The sequence below is a fragment of the Apodemus sylvaticus genome, chromosome 11, assembly GCF_947179515.1.
Source record: "Apodemus sylvaticus chromosome 11, mApoSyl1.1, whole genome shotgun sequence".
Classification (NCBI taxonomy): Eukaryota; Metazoa; Chordata; class Mammalia; order Rodentia; family Muridae; genus Apodemus; species Apodemus sylvaticus.
Genome location: NC_067482.1, coordinates 104,392,328 through 104,413,345, shown reverse-complemented (window position 1 = coordinate 104,413,345; position 21,018 = coordinate 104,392,328). Strand labels below are relative to the sequence as shown.

Genomic DNA, 21,018 nt, shown 5'->3' with positions numbered 1-21,018 from the left:
CAGACTTTATGGTGAAAAAGGCCTTTCAACTCACATTTGCATCAAAATTCAAGAGCTTTAAGAAGATATATACAAAATGGTATATACTCATGAGTGAAGGAAAGCTACTTTCTGATGTTTTATAATAGCCTAATACTAGAAGACAAATGTCCAAATTGGTGGAAATGAAAAGAAAAACTGCATGCTAGGAATGTTACTAGGGCATAATTTGCCAGATTGGAAGAAAGGAAGAAAAAGGAAGAAATAGTCTTGGAATGCTTAGGGATGTTTTCAAGACAAAAGGTAATTTTGGGAACTCTTTGAGAAACCCTTCAGTGAGTCACTGCCTAGGAGAGTGAGTAGTTGCCTGAGAGTGCTCTCAAAGTCTAGGGTAACTAGTCGGCTTAATTGTCCTAGGCCTGAGATTGCTCTCAGAGCTCAGGGCTTGCAGACTTGACTTAGCCTACCAGAATGTAGTGTCTGCTCCATCTCTAAGCAATGCTAACATCTATCCTGATGTTGAATGAGATCTTTGTCTTCTGGAGGGTTTTTGTTGCTACTTTGAATATGTCAGTCATCTTTCTGTTGCTGTGACAAAATACTCAGCAGAATCCAACTTAATGGAAGAAACAGATTAGTCAGACACGGTGACTATCTTAGGTTTGTATTGCTGTGAACAGATGCCATGACCAAGGCAACTTTCTAAGGACAACATTTAATTGGAGCTGACTTCCAGGTTCAAAGTTTCAGTCCATTATCATCAAGGTGGGAGGATAGCCGTGTCCAGTCAGATATGGGGTTGGAGGAGCTGATAGTTCCACCTTTTGTTCTGAAGGCAGCTAGGATGAGGATCTTAAAGCCTCTACCCATAGTGACACACCTACTCCAAGAAGACCATGCCTACTCCAACAAGCTCATACTTCTTAATAGTCCCACTCCCTGGATCAAGCATATATTATCCATTACAGTGGCTCATACCTAAAATCTCAGCATTCAAGAAGTAGTGTCTGGCAGGTACAGAATTCAAGAACAGCCTCAATACTGATGCTCTGTTTCAAAACAAACAAACAAACAAACAACTAAAGACTTAGAAAGAAGAAATTTTGTCTTGGTTCATGATTTTAAAGATTTTTGTAACTGTTTAACTTGCTTCCTTGCTGTGGGCCTGAGGCGAGGTAGAACATCATGATTTCAGGAGGGTTAATAGATGTGACTTACTATATTACAGCTGGAAAATAGATTTTGTTAGAAGAGATAAGAGAAAAAATCATTCAAAAGTCTGCCCATAGTGACCCATTGACCTATTTCTTCCAACCAGGCTTAACTATCTCCAAATAGCCAACTGAGCCACAAACTCGTCTATTGATGAGCTTAGTTCTTTCATGATCTATTTGCTTCTTAATGGGAGCCATGGCTGGGAACTAAGCTTTCAATACATGGTTTTTCTGTGGTTATTTCATATCTAAACTACAGCACTGAGTCATTTTGGCTGAGATCATCTGGGACAGACTTCAGTCATTCACTATTGTGGGGTTCCAGAAACTGAGGACTTATAATTGGTGGAGACAGCACATATGAGTGGGCTTGTGTGAGGAGAGCTGACCTTCATGTCTCCATTTTGATGAGAAGCAAATTTGAAAATAAAAATGTCCACATAGCATTTATTTTCATTCAAAACAAAAACACATTAAGATTCAGCTTACATGCATTGACATGTTCTACTCTTTTTCTTTGACTCTTTTCCTTTGGGTAAATGATGTAATCCTAACTGAAACAGCTCAGAGTAAGAATTAAAAGACAGTGAGAACACACACAGAAGAAGGAAAAAAGGAAGCCAGAGGGTGAACAGATTGATTACTGACTGTGCCAGAAAGAGAATGAGTCTTAGGTGACCTCTCTTGTGGGAGTCAGATTAGCTGGAGGTGAACTGTATAGGCCCCTGTGCTTCTAGAGAGAATGCTGGAGGTTCCTTCCTGATGCTGCTGCATTTACTGCCAAGGGCAGAACCCTTCAGTGCCATCCAGAACTGTCTTTCAGTGTGGATGCTACTGTAGAGTCATTTGTGTTCCCAGCCATCTGCAAACTGACAATGGATGAGCCCTCCTCGTTTCCTTTGAAAGGCTGGCATGAACACCCAGGCAAAGTGATCACTGATTATTTGACCTTATGGAAGGAGAAAAAACCAAAATGAAAAAAATTGCAGTGAAGCCTGTTAGTTTAGTGTTATTTGATGGAAGAGCAATACATTCTATGCTTTTGATCCCTCATATGTAGTAACTAAAAATTAAAATATGATTCTGAATCATGGAGAAAAGGTCAAGTTCATTAGCATATCTTGTTTAGATTTGAGATGGGGAGTATTTAACATATTAGAAAGCATTTCCATTGGATTTGTATTAACAAGTATTTAGTTATATGAAACCCTGACCCATGGAATGCTTTTGAAGGCAAAAATAAAACAGGGTGACCTCAGTGAAACAAGACCTCTACCTCAGGGTCCCAGCCATCCAGCATGGTTGCGAACGTTGACTTGCAATCTCCCTGTTGGGTTGGGGCTGCGCAGTGGACACCACCTGCAGGAGAAAGCCAATCTTGCAGACCTTAGGCTGCCCTGCCTGTTGGCACAGAGCCATCACAAGCTTCAGCGCAGTCCCAAGGGCTGCATATATCAATGAAGAAATATGAACCATGCTCCAAAATGGCTCATTTAAATTGCAAAAGGTAACAGGAGAGCTTCACACTTGGAAAGCCCCACTTTCAGAAACAGGCATGTAACACTGAGCCTCAGTTAAAGCTGCATGCTTCTGAACTAATTAGTTGGGGATTGAACTTAGCTTGAAAAGTCAGAGTATGGGTTACAAGTGAAGAAAAGTAGTGTTTTCTTCTTTTAGGTAATAGCCTGGCACTTCAGAATGTAGAAGCAGGATGTTCATGAGACAGCCAGTTCAATGATATCATAAAAGTATACACAACACACACACACACACACACACACACACACACACACACACACACAATGGTTGATTTAAAAGATGCCTGATAAAAGGCACTTCTATCTACTTTGGTGGTAGTCTCTTTGTAATAAGATATTGGCACATCTGTCATTAAGGAAAAATAAAGAGGAATAAAGCAGAATTCAGCCAAACAGTAAATAAATTGATCCTATCATATATGAGACCCTGTTCCTACCAAGTGTTTAAATGCTATCATTTTCTTTTCAAATCTCTTTGTTTTCCTAACAAAACAAAGGAGGTTTGTGAGAAAATTATATATACAAGAAAGAAGCCAAAAACTTTATAAAAAGTTTACTTGCTTTTGGTTTGCTTATGAGCATTTAAGAAAACTATAGGCGTTATTATAAAGTCATATTTCCTACCATTGGCATCTCTTACAGGATGTTAGTCTTTGACAGAACATGCCTGCACAGAGCAATATTTTACTTCTTAACAGGCCTGAGCTGGATTTTAAAAGTTCATGCCTAATTAACTATGTCAACAAATTTGGAATTTAGGGAATTTTCTGTCACAGGGGAATTAAGGCTCATTCACTTACTCCCTTTGGTAGATGCTTGCCTATGCCCTCAGTCTGAAGCGTGCAGTGTCTGAAATGATACTATTCCCTTGAGGTGGCACTGTGCACCTCATCAAATGCTGCTGTAGCTTTTGGGTCCAGAAGTGGGAGGGCCATTGTCGAGACAATGCTACTGCCCATAAAGTGCCAGGCACATTTCAGTTGAGGGCACCTGGCTTCTATGGTATTGCCTGGACAAAACCCAGCTGTTATGTAAGATTCCATTGCATAGATCTTTGCCAACCTTGAGGATTCTGAAGATGCCTCCCCAGTCAACTGTAGAACACAAGGAGTACCAAACTCAAGGGTCTGCAGACACACAGACTAGTCGGCCATGGTACCTGTGGTCCGGGAGCACACACCTCAGCCTGGGCAGGGATCTCTTAGGAGCCAGTTAAGCACATTGCAGGTCGGCTGCAGGGCTGCATCTTCCCTGGGTGACACTCAAATGGCAGACTCACTGACACTGTTCCATTCAGTCCTCTGGGTGTTTCTAATCTGGTGATTTAATTAATGTTTTTATTGTACTTCAGCCCAGAGGCTGTTTTAACAGACCAGCATATATTTAGACATCTCTGAATAAATAAATGTAAAACAAAGACAACTGATTGCTGGAATTAGAAGGACTGCCACACACTTGACTGCTGGAAACTGTCCCTTCAGCTGCAAAGCTGGTCTGAAGCCCTTTGGGTGTAGAGGACATGTGTCAGGGTTGCATGCCTGCGCAGGCTCACAAGTCAGCAGCATGGGTCTTCAGGTGTGTGTCGAGTTTGACATTTATAAACATCTAACAAATGAGTAGTAGAAAACATATACTTGCATCTGGGTAGATCTCCTCTTGCCAGATAGAAAAAGACATTGGAATGGGGGCATATCTCTGTCTCCTAGAAGTTTTTTCTTGGCATTTGCCCTCTCCTTTAAGTAGTACTCATGTATGTGTATATGGTGTGTGTTATAAGTATTGTATGAGTGTTGTGTTGTGTGCATGTTGTGTTTTCTTGTGTGTTATATGTATATATGTGTGTTTTGTGTTTGTTGTGTTTGTGGTGTGTGTGCATGTGTATTGTGTTGTGTGTGTGTGCAGTTTGGTGTGGTGTATGGTATGTGTATGGTTTCATGTGGTATGTGGTGTGTGTGTGTGTGTGTGTTGTGGTATATGTGCTGTATGGTGTGTGAGTGTGTGTGTGTGTATGTGTGTGTGTGTGTGTGTGTTATTCATTTGCCCCTGTAGGACTCATGAAGGCCAGAAGGTGGCATTTGGAATTGTGTCTCTTGATCACTCTCTTCCTGTATGGTATGTGTATGGTTTCATGTGGTATGTGGTGTGTATGTGTGTGTTGTGGTATATGTGCTGTATGGTGTGTATGTGTGTGAGTGTGTGTGTGTGTGTGTGAGTGTGTGTGTGTGTGTGTGTGTGTGTGTGTGTTATTCATTTGCCTGTGTAGGACTCATGAAGGCCAGAAGGTGGCATTTGGAATTGTGTCTCTTGATCACTCTCTTCCTTATTTTTTGACTCAGGGTCTCCTACTAAACCTGGAGTTTTTGCTTAGTCAAACTTCCCCGTTTAGACTGGGAGGACTTCCTAGCCTGTCCTTGATCTTTCCTATATCAGTCTCTAGTGCTAGTCTTCCAAGTGTCTGCTATGACAGGTTTATGTGAGTGGTAGGGACTCAAATGCAGGTCTTCATACTTTCAGTGGAAGCTCTTTACCCAGCTTGCCACTAGCCCAACTGAGTGCATTTAATTCAAGTTAGCAAATATTGAGCACCTTTTCATACTCAAGGCAGGAGCTAGACTGTAAAAGGGAAAGGGGTGTTTGTAAGCATAGGAAAATGCACCTATAAAACACAGATTTTGCTTGTATACAAGATATTTGAGCTGCATTTGAAGCAGAAGAAACCATATTCTGTTTTTCCTGTCAGGACCTACTGTTTGTCCACTCCTCCAGTGATGTCCTTTGAGGCCTTGAAATCTTGTTATAGCTACTCAAGATCTGTAAGTCCAGACTGTCAGCAAACTGCTTCATGGTAGTAAAGGAGGCCTGGGCAAATGGGTGAAGATTGGGAATCTCATACTCTGCTGTTACATTTTTACTTGTGTTTCTTTACAGTGACACCTATTATTCATGGATTCATTTCCTGTTCTCCATCTCAACTTCAAAGGACCATGAATTAGCTGCTCTTGACCCCACTGATTATGGACTTAAAACACCATTGATACCTGAACCAACACCAAAATCAGTGAAAAGTGACTGGGTGACTGTATGCTATACCTGAGACTGAGGCCAAGACACTGTGTGTGGTCACTTTCAGGACTCCTCTTCTATATGCAAATAAGCATGTTAAAATGACCCTAGTTCCTTGATTGCAAGATCCCACTTCTTTTAAAAGATAAATTATTGGATTAACTATAGCATTTAAAATAAAAAAATAAAAATTGTCACATTAAAGTACATGCATAGTTTAGGTTATAACATGGTTTCAGAAGCATTAAAATGTGAAAATCATGTAAATAAACTGTAATATGTATTACATATGTATATATGTATATTTATACACATATTTCATATAGCAATTTGAATTGCAATAGAGGATAATTTTAAAATCAAAGTCCTGGGGCTAGAGAAATTGCTAAGTGATTAAGACAGCTTTCTGCTCATGTTGAGGACCTGGATTCTGCTTCCAGTTTCCATACCAGATGGATTACAACTGCCTGTAACTCATACTCCTCATACTCATCACATATAAACACACATACAAGCAAGCACGCATGTAGGGATACATGAAAATACATTTATTGCAAAAAATCAAAATGGGTATTGTATTAGGGAAGGGTTCTGCATCCTGGCACTAATGACACTTGTAGTGGAATGATTCCCTGGTGTGAGTACTAGTGTATATGTGAGAGTGTTGAGGGATTTTCTGTAACTTCCTGGGACTCTACTCACTAGAAGCAGGCAATATTTATCACCCATACTTTCTACTCAAACAATGGCAAACAACCATATTTCCATACCCTGTCAAATGTGTCCTGGATGATGATAAAATTATCCCTGATCATCTCTGGCTTAGGACCAGTCGGTCGGTGAGACAGATGTCTAAGGAATCCACTTGTATCAGTTCAGGTTCAATTATACGGAGCAGACTCTGCTGTAGCTGGATTACACTGAGATGTATTAGTGGCTGGCTCTGTGGGCTACGTAAACAAACTTTAGGGATAAGTGTCAACAAATGATTCCTGAAGCATCTTTAGGGCTGGACCAAAGAACTATTTCCAGTGCCTTTGTCTGGGGGCTAGACGCCTCTTCTGGTGAATGAGACTTGATATATCACCCGTAGGAGTAGAAGGATCTCCCTATACTAACCTCTTTACTCACTTCATTGTTCTTAATTCAAGCTATAAAGGAGTATTTGATAATAGAGCTTGATCATTGTCAGAGTTCGAGGGGAGTGTTGGAAAAGGTAGGTTTTAGTTTACTACTCTCTGTATACAAAAATCTCCAGCCAAGCACAGTGACAAATGCCTGTAGTCTAAGTGCTTTGCTGCAAATGCAGAGGGTCATGAATTGAGGTCAACCCAGTAAATAATATTTTGACAGAAACTAATCAACCAACCAAGCAAACAAACCAAAATCAAGACCATCGATCCAACCATCCAACCAACCAACCAACCAAACAAACAAACAAAATGGAAGGAAGGAAGGAAGGAAGGAAGGAAGGAAGGAAGGAAGGAAGGAAGGAAGGAAGGAAGGAGGAAGGTGGACAGGCAGACTGGGCTGAAGATATGACTCAGTGGTTAAGAGCACTGATGGGTCTTCTAGAGATCCTGAGTTCAATTCCCAGCAAACAAATGGTGGCTCACAACCATCATTAATGAGGATCCAATGTCTTCTTCTAGTGTGCTTGACTGAAGAAAGCAATAATGTACTCACATAAGAAAGAAGGAAAGAAGGAAGGAAGGAAGGAAGGAAGGAAGGAAGGAAGGAAGGAAGGAAGGAAGGAAGGATGAAGAAGATGAGAGTGGATTTTAAATGAATCCATTTTGAAAATCTCGTACAAGCTTCTTGCAATAGTGAGAACCTATTCTGAGTAACTGTTTTGGACAAAGTGTCTTCTTTCCCCATATGCATCTTTAAAAACATTGAATAAAGCTAATTTTCCTTTTGCTTCTTGATTGCCTACTTTCTTTTCTTTACTGTTCTTGCCACACCCCTTCTCTTCCTGCGCATACATACAGATTTTCTTGGGATGTGAAAAACATACACTTTATATTTGGCTCTGTTACGGCTATGGCATGTGTCAATATCTGTGAGATGTGAGATGAGTTCTAGGACATCCAACTGTTACCACTGGTGTCTCTGATGCACATTGGGAATTTGGGGCTGAGTTTGATCTTTGAACAGTATTTTCTCTATTTAAAGAATTGAGTACTAATTAATATAATTACATGATCTTATTCAAAGTAGATATTGATAAGTAGCTTTTTTTAACAAGCAGGTAGAAATCAAACTTTGCCTTTTGTCTTTGGAGTTGTGGCCTTCAAATGTAAAATGTGGTGACTCCAGTTGGACAAGGAATAAGAAAAGCTTGCTTACTTGATATATTTGTTCTTTTACTACAATACTAAAAATATGCTATTATTAATTTGGCTTAGAGCATGGAGACTTTGACTTAGCCAGAGACTTTGACTTAGGAGAGGTAAAATGTAAGTCACATATTCTTCAATGCAGGCCATCCACATAAAATACACAAGTTCAATTTGAGTTTCAAATAAACAATGACTAATTTTGATGTAGGTATAAGAATATTTAACATAGTATAAGAATTTTCCAAATACTGTGTTTTTACTTACTCCAAAAGATTAACTGGATGGCTTGTATTTGATTTGGTAGTCTTGTGTGAATGAGCTGATAGACTTACTTCTTGAGACTGTTTCTTGAAAGGGACAGAGAGTTTAAGAAAACATGAAGAGAGTTTTCTCCTGAAATGAATAAAGATGAGTAAGTTGGGTTATGCATAAAAAGGGAAGGGCAAGCAGAAACTCAAGGCCCAGATTGGTTCTAGTTATCAGTGACTGTCTCCTGAGTGTGTAAGTCATGCACTGATGTGGAGACAAAGCTGTGTGTTTTCTGCCACATTTTACAACAGGATTTGGATCTGGTCCCAGCACAGCATTTAATTGTTCATGGTGTCTTAGCAGAGCCTGAAGGTAAGCAAAGGGATGGGCAGGATCAGCCCTGGATACCTCGGAGCCTTGTAATCTCGCTTACACAACCTCCAGATTGCATGGCTCTTGGCTTTAGTGCAGCTGGGCACAATTTCAATGCACATCTATGGAGACGATGTCACAACAACAAAACAAACCAATGTAGCTGTGAATTACACTAACAGCTTGAAAACACAAGTCAACAGAAATGAGGACTGTTCTGGGAGCCCCTCCCTAGGACTAGGCCTCTGGCCCAAAGGGAATTACTGTGCTTCCTTTTGAATATTTCTTCAGCTAGAATTGCTCTAGATAGCCTGTAGTAGTCTACTTCAAATAGTTTTTTGGGGGGACTGGAACCTCTTTTTTTTTCTTTTATTGTTGACTATATTAGCTCTTCCTGGGATACAGAATAGTTCATGGTATATGCAAATTTTTCTTTTTCTTTTTTTTCTTTTTAAGTTGGAAAATAACTTTTTTAGTTCTAGGGCATCGACCAGAGTCCCCTTAGAACTTCTGAAACTGCTTTTTGGTGCCAGCAGCCTTGGTGACCTTCAGCATATTGAATCAAATAGTCTTGCTCAGGGGTCTGCACTCTCTGACAGTAACAATGTTGCCGATCTGTACATCCCTGAAACAGGGGGACAGGTGCACAGACATGTTCTTGTGACGCTTCTCATAAGCGCTTGTATTTTCAGATGTAATGGAGACAGTCCCGGTGGATAACAACAGTCCTCTGCATCTTCATCTTCGACACCAGACAGGATCCGACCTTGGATGGAGACATTACCCATGAAGGGGCATTTCTTGTCTATGTAGGTGCCTCTGATGGCCTCTTTGGGTGGCTTGAAGTCTAGACCGATGCTTTTGTAGTGCTGAGGGAATTTTTCCTTGCCGGTTTCTCCCAGCAAAACATGCTTCTTGTTTTGAAAAATTGTAGGCCACGTTTGGTAAGCATGCTCCATCTGAATGTCCACCATCTTCCCGGCAGCCTGAGAAAAGGAGAGGTTGGTCCACTCCTGGCTTCCTTTTTCACCACACTGCAAATTTTTCTATGAGATGGTTCCCCCCCTCTGATGTCCTCCCTTATGGGAATCATGAACCCATAGGCACATCCATTTATAGGCTTTTACTACTGCTAGTCACAAATACATTGAACCAGATTTCCTGAACTTTCTATGCTCAGTACGTGCCTTGGTGAGAACGAGGAGTGAAGAAGTTTATACACTATACAATGAAGCATCACCTGTGACAATTTGTTGGCAAACTTTTGCTCTTTACAGAAAGCACACTAATATAAATGAAATTAAGGCTGGCACTAGGACAGATTTCTTCAAGAATGTTAGGCAGGTCAGGTTGGCCCAGGGTGTATGTAGATTGGGGTCTTGCCAGTATTGGGAACCCCTTGTGCTCATATATTTTTATTTCTCGTTTTTTTTTTTTTTATCAAAGATTTAATTTATGTGCCAGTAACATTAGGGTGTGTGAGTGAACACAGTTTGTGAAAGCCAGTATAGAGAAGGAAAATAAAACATCTTGAGAAGGCTCTTTCTTTTTTTTTCTTTCTTTCTTTCTTTTTTTTTTCTGTTTTTTCGAGACAGGGTTTCTCTGTGTAGGCCCGGCTGTCCTGGAACTCACTCAGTAGACCAGGCTGGCCTCAAACTCAGAAATCTGCCTGCCTCTGCCTCTCAAGTGCTGGGATAAAAGGCGTGCGCCACCACCGCCCGGCCGAGAAGGCTCTTTCAATGCCTTAATGTGAGTTCTATTAAGAACAAACACATGGTATGTTTTTATCTAAACATTTCTTCCTTCATATCTAGTACATTGTGGTAACTTTAGTGTGTGTTTGTTTAGTATCTATAAAATTACATTTATAAGTTGCAATGGCAACTTCTATGGTATCTCATTTTTTCGTTTTCTTTGGTTGTAATTTTTTTTTTGAGTAAGCTTCTGCTGACTTATATCCTGGTCTATTTCAATTTACATTTGTTTCTTTAGTTTATTTTTTTTGTTGTTGTTTTGTTTTCTTAATTTGGCTTCACACATTTTCCCACACTTTCTTCTTTCTCTAGATCTCCATGGGGATTTAAAACTGTTTTTCTGTTTTTATTTTTCCCTCAAGTACCTATAAGACTAGCTTGTCTTAGTTCAGGTGTGCTCATGGGCACTTCGGTGAGAAATATGGAATGGTTTGGAGTCTTGAATGTGAAGAGATGCATGATGATTTATGTTATGCTCATAGTGCTTTGAGGATATCATGATTCCATGACCAGATGGAGGCCCCTGGGACTGGTGGATCAAGTAAATTGTTTGTATACATTTAGATTCTCCAACTCAAATACTATTATTGAACTTAATAAATCCCACTTAGGTGAATAACAGACAAGAATATTTTCAAGTTATAAAACGATTTAGCTCTTGTTCACAAGTTCTGATAGCCTACTACTGTCACATGGCTAAAACCCCATCTACTATCTGAGAGTAGATTAGCTCTCAAAGAGAGAGAATAACTTCAGAGACCTTAATTCTTTTTTATTTTATTGAAAAGGAAAGTAAAAACACTTTATGATAAAATTAAAGATTTACATGGAAACTATTTCAGATAAAATAGAAGAGAAAAATAGAAAAATACATTAAAATTGACAATTTTCATGGAAAATTAAAGAGTAAAGTGGTACACATATAAAACATTGCTAAATTAAGTGAAATGTGAAATAGAAACATTTTATCCACTGGGCGGTGATGGGTCATGCCGTTAATCCCAGCACTTGGGAGGCAGAGGCAGGTGGATTTCTGAGTTTGAGGCCAGCCTGGACTACAAAGTGAGTTCCAGGACAGTCAGGGCTACACAGAGAAACCCTGTATCAAACAACAATAACAACAACAAAAAAGAAACATTTTATGATAGAATTGAAGATTTACATGGAAAATATTTCTGATAAAATTGAAGAAATATATAGAAAAACAGGTTAAGATTAAAGATTATCATGGAAATTTTACAGATAAAATGATAGGCATAAAGATAATTTTAAGTTGTGTTTGTCTACATATTTCTTGAGTTTTACCAGAAATATTTTCCATGTAAATCTTTAATTTTATCTGAAAATATTTATAATTCCACTCTCAATCAACTTAGAATTATCTTTATGGAGACGTTGATTCTTTTTTTTTTTTTAAAAGATTTATTGTTTATTTATTTTATGTATGTGAGTACATTGTTGCTGTTTTCAGACACACCAGAAGAGGGCATCCAATCCCATTACAGATGGTTGTGAGCCACCATGTGGTTGCTGGGATTTGAACTCAGGACCTCTGGAAGAGCAGTCAGTGCTCTTAACCGCTGAGCCATCTCTCCAGCCCCCGAGACGTTAATTCTTAATGCATTTAACAGACTGTTCTTTCACACATCTTGGCTCTTCTTGACAGCATGGTAACTTTTCTTAAGAACTATAGTTCCCTGACAGCAACAGCAAACCTGAGGCACATATATTAAGGACGTTATTCCTAGTGAAGAAGTTGCTTCCCCTGTGAAATTATGGCAAAAGAGAGCTCTACTGACAAGGGAGCTTGTAGAGTTGTTTGAAATAAATACATGGCTAAATTCAACTCCTATTATTTTACAGATGCCATTGAGCTATTCATTTATTTCATAGTAACTACTCTATTCCAGGTACATTGTTCAGCAGAGATGATCCTTGATTAGCAATGACCATGAACTCCTAATTTGTGGAGTAAAGCAAATAGAAAAGACAGGCAGATATGGCATAATCACCCTCAAAATATTAAAATTACATCAATAAAAGTACCAAGAATAAAAGTATATGGAACTATTAGAACATATATTAAGTGATTTGGACAGAGCTGTGAGATAAAAGGAAGCTTTCACAAATGGCATAAGCAGCAAATAGACCACAAAGGTCAGGACATGGATAATTTGGCTTTTAATTTACTTAAGGGGAAACATTCAAAATGTTTGGGAAGAGATGAGACCAGATGTTAAAGTTATTTAATTTTGATATAATAAGCATCATATAAAGTATTAAATGATGCCAAATACTTAAAACCAACATACTTATTGCTGTATCTTACTTTCTAAGTGACTGCATACATTGAAAAGAATATTTCATTTTCTTCACAAGCTAATACACATTACCACACATATAACACCTTAATCAAAATTTCTAGATAGCTGTGAGGCTCAGTAGAAGTAATGGCTGTGAAAACACATTGAGAATAGGCTGCAAAATAAGTAGTCTTTAATGTTATAAATTTTAGGAACCACAAAAAATTATTACAGAAAAAGAAGCAAAGCATGAAGAGATGCTCTTTCCCAGAAATTTTGTATCATTATATTATATTTTTAACATAATTAATTCAGTACAGAGTTTTAAAACCAGCAAATGATTGCTAAATCTTGGTAGAAGACATAGCAGCAAGGTCTTATTTCTTGCATCAAAGAAATGTGTGAATGACATATTATATATAAATCTAACGTGATTGTTATGCCCTTTTTATTGGCAGTGATAGGGATAAAACCCATGTCTTTGCTCATCCTAAGCAAGAACTCAACTCCTGATACTCATTCCACACTTTTTTTTTAATTTTTTTTATTCGATATAATTTATTTACATTTCAAATGATTTCCCCTTTTCTAGCCCCCCCACTCCCCAAAAGTCCCGTAAGCCCCCTTCTCTTCCCCTGTCCTCCCATCCACCCCTTCCCACTTCCCCGTTCTGGTTTTGCTGAATACTGTTTCACTGAGTCTTTCCAGAACCAGGGGCCACTCCTTCTTTCTTCTTGTACCTCATTTGATGTGTGGATTATGTTTTGGGTATTCCAGTTTTCTAGGTTAATATCCACTTATTAGTGAGTGCATACCATGATTCACCTTTTGAGTCTAGGTTACCTCACTGAGTATGATATTCTCTAGCTCCATCCATTTGCCTAAGAATTTCATGAATTCGTTGTTTCTAATGGCTGAATAGTACTCCATTGTGTAGATATACCACATTTTTTGCATCCACTCTTCTGTTGAGGGATACCTGGGTTCTTTCCAGCATCTGGCAATTATAAATAGGGCTGCTATGAACATAGTAGAACATGTATCCTTATTACATGGTGGGGAGTCTTCTGGGTATATGCCCAGGCCTGGTATAGCAGGATCTTCTGGAAGTGATGTGCCCAGTTTTCGGAGGAACCGCCAGACTGATTTCCAGAGTGGTTGTACCAATTTGCAACCCCACCAGCAGTGGAGGAGTGTTCCTCTTTCTCCACACCCTCTCCAACACCTGCTGTCTCCTGAATTTTTAATCTTAGCCATTCTGACTGGTGTAAGATAAAATCTTAGGGTTGTTTTGATTTGCATTTCCCTAATGACTAATGAAGTTGAGCATTTTTTAAGATGCTTCTCCGCCATCCGAAGTTCTTCAGGTGAGAATTCTTTGTTTAACTCTGTACCCCATTTTTAATAGGGTTGTTTGGTTTTCTGGAGTCTAACTTCTTGAGTTCTTTATATATATTGGATATTAGCCCTCTATCTGATGTAGGATTGGTGAAGATCTTTTCCCAATTTGTTGGTTGCCGATTTGTCCTCTTGATGGTGTCCTTTGCCTTACAGAAACTTTGTAATTTTATGAGGTCCCATTTGTCAATTCTTGCTCTTAGAGCATTCGCTATTGGTGTTCTGTTCAGAAACTTTCTCCCTGTACCGATGTCCTCAAGGGTCTTCCCCAGTTTCTTTTCTATTAGCTTCAGAGTGTCTGGCTTTATGTGGAGGTCCTTGATCCATTTGGATTTGAGCTTAGTACAAGGAGACAAGGATGGATCAATTCGCATTCTTCTGCATGCTGACCTCCAGTTGAACCAGCACCATTTGTTGAAAAGGCTATCTTTTTTCCATTGGATGTTTTCAGCCTCTTTGTCGAGGATCAAGTGGCCATAGGTGTGTGGGTTCATTTCTGGATCTTCAATCCTGTTCCATTGATCCTCCTGTCTGTCACTGTACCAATCAACACAACTGGAGAATCTGGAGGAAATGGACAATTTCCTTGACAGATACCAAATACCAAAATTAAATCAGGACCAACTAGACCATCTAAACAGTCCCATAATGCCTAAAGAAATAGAAGGAGTCATAGAAAGTCTTCCAACCAAAAAAAGCACAGAACCAGATGGCTTCAGTGCAGAATTCTACCAGACCTTCAAAGAAGAGTTAACACCAATACTCTTCAAACTATTCCACAAAATAGAAACAGAAGGAACACTACCCAATTCCTTCTACGAAGCCACAATTACGCTGATACCAAAGCCACAAAAAGATCCAACAAAGAAAGAGAACTTCAGACCAATTTCCCTTATGAACATCGATGCAAAAATACTCAATAAAATTCTTGCCAACCGAATCCAAGCACACATCAAAACGATCATTCACCATGATCAAGTAGGCTTTATCCCGGGAATGCAGGGTTGGTTCAATATACGGAAATCCATCAATACAATCCACTACATAAACAAACTCAAAGAACAAAACCACATAGTCATTTCATTGGATGCTGAAAAAGCATTTGACAAAATTCAGCAACCCTTCATGCTTAAAGTCTTGGAGAGAACAGGAATTCAAGGCCCATACCTAAACATAGTAAAAGCAATATACAGCAAACCGGTAGCCAGCATCAAACTAAATGGAGAGAAACTTGAAGCAATCCCACTGAAATCAGGGACCAGACAAGGCTGCCCCCTTTCTCCTTATCTTTTCAATATTGTACTTGAGGTACTAGCTCGGGCAATTCGACAACATAAGGAGGTCAAAGGGATACAAATTGGAAAGGAAGAAGTCAAACTATCATTATTTGCAGACGACATGATCGTCTACCTAAGTGACCCAAAGAACTCCACTAGAGAGCTCCTACAGCTGATAAACAACTTCAGCAAAGTGGCAGGTTATAAAGTCAACTCAAGCAAATCAGTGGCCTTCCTATACTCAAAGGATAAGCAGGCTGAGAAAGAAATTAGGGAAATGACCCCCTTCACAATAGCCACAAACAGTATAAAGTATCTTGGGGTGACTCTTACCAAACATGTGAAAGATCTGTATGACAAGAACTTCAAGACTCTGAAGAAGGAAATGGAAGAAGACCTCAAAAAACTTAGGCAGTGAAGGAGTTGGAAAACAGAAAGCTGATGACAATTTAAAGGACCAGGGGGCATGTTTCACCTCCTACTAGCAGCAAAACTCTGCAGTTTCATCCATGGCTCTGGCTTTAGAGTGAAAAATAGAAGGGACTATTGGGATAATTGATGCTGGTTAGCTGGAACTAAGAAATTAGTGGTAATTAAGAAGAGTCTAATATCTTCTGGCAAGTCTTTTCTTTCTTTTCTTTTTATAAAAATTGAATATTTTATTTATTTACATTTCAAATGTTATCCCCTTTACTGGTTCCCTTCTGCAATCTCCCTATCTCATACCCCCTTACCCAGCTTCTATGAGGGTGCTTCCCCCAACTACCTACCCACTCCCACCTCACCACTCTAGCATTACTCTACACTGGAGCATCAAACCTTCACAGGACTAAGGGCCTCCCTTCCCATTGATGCCAAATAAGGCCCCTTCTGCTCCTTCACTCCTTCCCCTAACTCCTCCAGTGTGGTCTCCATGCTCAGTCTTATGGCTGTGAGCATCCATATCTGTATTGGTCAGGATATGGCAGAGTCTCTCAGAAGACAGCTGTGTCAGGCTCCTGCAGCAACCACTTCTAGGCATAGAAATAGTGTCTCAGCTCAGTGTCTGCATCTGAAAAGTGTTTTCTGAGAGCACAAAAGAAGCTGTGTTCCAGAGACAGCCAAGGTTGTACCTTGTGCTGCAGCTATACTTGGTAATGTGTAGGAGTCACCCAGGCAGTTTTGAAGGCATGAAGGGGTCATGAAGAGCAGCTGAGACTTGGCACTGTGAGAGGCCATAGAAGACCTTTGGTGAAGGTTCAACCACAGTTACAGTTGATGGCACAGGAATGAAGGAGTCATACAAAGGAGCTGAGGCTTAGCATCATGAAGAAAGCCCATGAGAGGCCATTGATGAAGCCTAGTTGCCACAGAAGACCCCAGTGAATTCAAAATGCTACTACCATATGATTAACACCAAATACAGCAGCAGCAATATGGAGTGGATCAACATAAGCTTAAAGTACTACAGAGGGCAGAGCTGGAGAAGTAACGCCAGCACTTTGGAGGAGTCTAGACGATCATGTGTTGATCACAGACATTGAAACAAGAAGCTGTGGCATTGAAGTTGCCTTGGATACCCCAAGATATTTGAGATGCCAAAGTTGTAGACTATCTGCTGAGGAAAGCTGCTAACAAGGAGTAGAACCAGAACATGAGAAAGAAGCAGTTTCAGGCAACAAAGATGAAAAGGGACTTGGATATCTGAAGACCTTGTAAATATCAGGTGTGGAGATGCAGAGTTTGGAGTTTGCCAAGCTGGTGTCCTATTGTGCTTTGGGGATTATAGTTAAGTGATTGGATAAATCTCAGAAGAGACTTTGATCTTTGGACTTTTAATGTTATTAGACTGCTACATACTATGGGGTCTTTTGAAGTTGGCTTAAACGTATTTTGCATTATGCTATGTTTATGTGTGAACCTCATAGACCTATACGTTTGAACAAGCCTATGGGGGCCAGGGAGTGGAATGTGGTGGTTTGTATATGCTTGGCTCAGAGAGTGCCACTATTAGAGGGTGTGGTCCTGCTGGAGTAGCTATAGCCTTGTTGGAGTAAGTGTGTCACTGTGGCTTTAAGACCCTCGTCCTAGCTGCCTGGGAATCAGTATTTTCCTAGCAGCCTTCAGATGAAGATGTAGAGCTTTCAGCTCCTTCTGTACCGTGCCTGTCTGGATGCTACCATGTTCCAGCTTTGATGATAATGGATTGAACCTCTGAATCTGTTTGAAGCCAGACCCAATAAAATATCCTTATAAAAGTTGCCTTGGCCATGGTGTCTGTTCAGAGAAGTAAAACCCTAAGACAGATATTCAATATCATATGGAAACAAAAATCTCAGAATAGTTAAAATAATCCTGTACAATAAAAGAACTTCTGTAGGTATCACCAACCTTGATTTTAAGCTGTACTACAGAGGTTTAGTAATAAAAACTGAATTATATTGGCACAAAAACAGGCAGGCTGATCAATAGAGTTAAATTAAAGCCCCAAATATAAATCCACATATCTATGGACATCTGATTTTTGATGAAGAATCCAGAGACATACAGTGGACAAGAGAAAGCATCTTCAACAAATGGTTATGGTCTAACCAGATGTCTGCATGTAGGAGAATGCAAGTAGATCCTTATCTATCACCCTGTATAAAACTCAAGTCCAAGATGATCAAGGACCTTAACATCAAACTAGATACACCTAATCTGATATAAGAAAAACTGGGAAATAGTCTCGAACAATTTGGCAAAGGAGATAATTTCCTGAACAGAACACTGATAATGTAGGTATTAAGATCAATAATTAATAAATGGGACCTTGGTGAAACTGAAAAGCTTCTGTAAGGCAAAGGACACTGTCAATAGGGCAAAATGGCAGCCTACAGAATGGAGGAAGATTCTCATCAACTCCACATCTGATAGACGAGTAATCTTCAAAATATACAAAGAACTCAAGAAACAAGACCTCAACAAACCAAATAATACAATTAAGAAACTAGGGTACAGTTTTAAACAGATTTTTCAACAGAGGAATCTCAACTGGCTGAGAAATACTTAATGAAATGCTTAATATCCTTAGCAATCAGGGAAATGCGAATCAAAATGACTTTGAGATTTCATCTTACACATGTCTGAATAGCTAAGATTAAAAAAAACAGGTGAGAGCTAATACTGGGGAGGATGTGGAGCAAGAAGCACACTCCTTCATTGCTGGTGGGAGTGTAAACTTGGACAGCCACTGTAGAAATCAATATGATCCATCCTCGGAGAATATATCACCCAAAGGATGATATATACTGAGCATATAACTAAAGGATGCTCCACCATACCACAAGGACACTTGCTCAACTACATTCATAGCAGTTTTATTCATAATAAGCAGAAACTGCAAAGAACCTAAGAATAGATAAAGAAAATATGGTAAATTTATACAATGGAGTGTTACTCAGCTGTTAAAAACAATGGCATCAGACTAGGCTTGGTGGTACACATCTTTAATTCCAGCACTTGGAAGGCAGAGGCAAGCAGATCTCTGAGTTCAAGGCCAGCCTGATTTACAGAACTGGTTCCAGGACAGCCAGGGCCACACAGAGAAACTGTGTCTCAAACAAACAAATGAACAAAAACAACAAACAAACCCATCACCACCAACAAAAAACAATGGCATCATGAAATTTATATGCAAATGTATGGAACTAGAAATAAAAACCATTCTAGAGAGGTAACACAGACCCAGAAAGACAAACATGTTATGTACTCACTTATAAGAGGATATTAGATGCCGGGCGGTGGTGGTATACACCTTTAATCCCAGCACTTGGGAGGCAGAGGAAGGCAGATTTCTGAGTTCAAAGCCAACCTGGTCTACAAAGTGAGTTCCAGGACTACCAGGGCTACACAGAGAAACGCTTCTCAACAAAACCAAACCAAACCAACCAACCAACCAACCAACCAAACAACCAACTAACCAAACAAACAAACAAACAAAGAGGATATTAGGTGTTAAGGATAATCATGCTACAATCCACAGACCTAGAGAAGGTAAGCAATAAGGAGGGTGGAGAGGGAGTGCAGGTATCTCACTGGGAAGAGGAAATGGAATAGATTTCAAGGGTTGAGTGGGGGGTACATGGGAATGGGAGCAGGAGGGACCTGGTGAAGTGGTGGTGGGGGGATGAAGAAAATAAGTACTGCCCCCCTTTTCTTACAGTAACAGTTTTTATTAGTTCTTTGATATTTTCATGAACATGTATTGATCACACTTCCCTCCCTTCCTCTTACTCTTCCTTAAGTCACCTTTCTTTCCCTACTCACTCAACTTCATGTCTATAAAAAAATTCTTCAACCCCAGTTTGTGCTGTCAAAATATTGGATGAATGATCTTCTACTGGAGAGTGGTTGACTTGATCTATGTAAGCATAGTGACAAATAATTAGGAGTCAGCTTAATACTATGTACATTTAGAAGAATAATAATAGTAGACTGTCTCCTAAAACCTACATGACCTGTTTAGCCATAAATTCTTAGTCTTGTGGTGATATGAGTTTCATCCTTTGGTATGGTCCTTAGGTCCATTCAGAGAGTGATTGACCACTCCCTTATTGTCTATGCCACTATTGCATCCATGGGTATATGTCATTCATTATTGCAGTGTGAAGTGTTCTCCTCTGTAGCCTGCATAGCACTTCTGAGCATTCTAGCACTATGAAAGCTAGATAATATAGGAATAATGCTTCCATATTTTTACAAGCTTGACTTCCCAGTGTTCTTTGATCAAGAATGTGGTTCCTGAAGCAATAGGTCCTACCATGATGTTCTGGAGGTACATGAGTCAATGGCCATAGTCTGAAATGTTTGCAGGTTTATGGGAATTCACTGCGCAATGAGAAGCAAGTTGGCATTGGGTTTTTTATTAGATATTTTCTTTATTTACATTTCAAATGTTATCCTGTTTCCATGCCCCCACCCCAAAAAAATCCTATCCCATTCCCCTCCCTCTGCTCACCAACCTATCCTGGCAATTCCTTACACTGCAGCATCAAACCTTCACAGGACAAAGGGCCTGTCCTCCCATTGATAACTGGCAAGACCATCCTCTACTAAATATGTAGCTGGAGCCATGAGTCCCTCTATTTATTCTCTTTGGTTGGTGGTTTACTCTCTGGGAGCTCTGGGGTTACTGGTTAGTTCATATTGTTGTTCCTCCAATGGCGCTGCAAACCCCTTCAGCTTCTTTGGTCCTTCCTTTAGCTCCTCCGTGGGAGACCCTGTGCTAAGTCCAATGGTTGGCTGAAAGCACCCCTCCTCTGTATTTGTCAGGCAATGGTAGAGCCTCTCAAGAGACAGGTATATCAGGCTCTTGTCAGCAAGCACTTGTTAGCATCCACAATAGTGTCTGCATTTGGTGACTGTACATGGGATGGACCCCCAGGTGGGGCAGTCTCTGGATGGCATTGCCTTCAGCATCTGCTCCACACTTTGTCTCTGTATCTCCTCCCATGTGTATTTTATTCCCCTTCTAAGAAGGACTGAAGGATCCACACTTTGGTCATCCTC

The 21,018-nt window shown here is 39.8% G+C and overlaps 1 pseudogene; it reads right to left on the bottom strand.

Annotated features, from left to right (window-relative positions):
- Positions 1 to 9,258: 9,258 nt before the first annotated feature.
- Positions 9,259 to 9,731, bottom strand: LOC127696578 (40S ribosomal protein S11-like; annotated as a pseudogene).
- Positions 9,732 to 21,018: the final 11,287 nt, after the last annotated feature.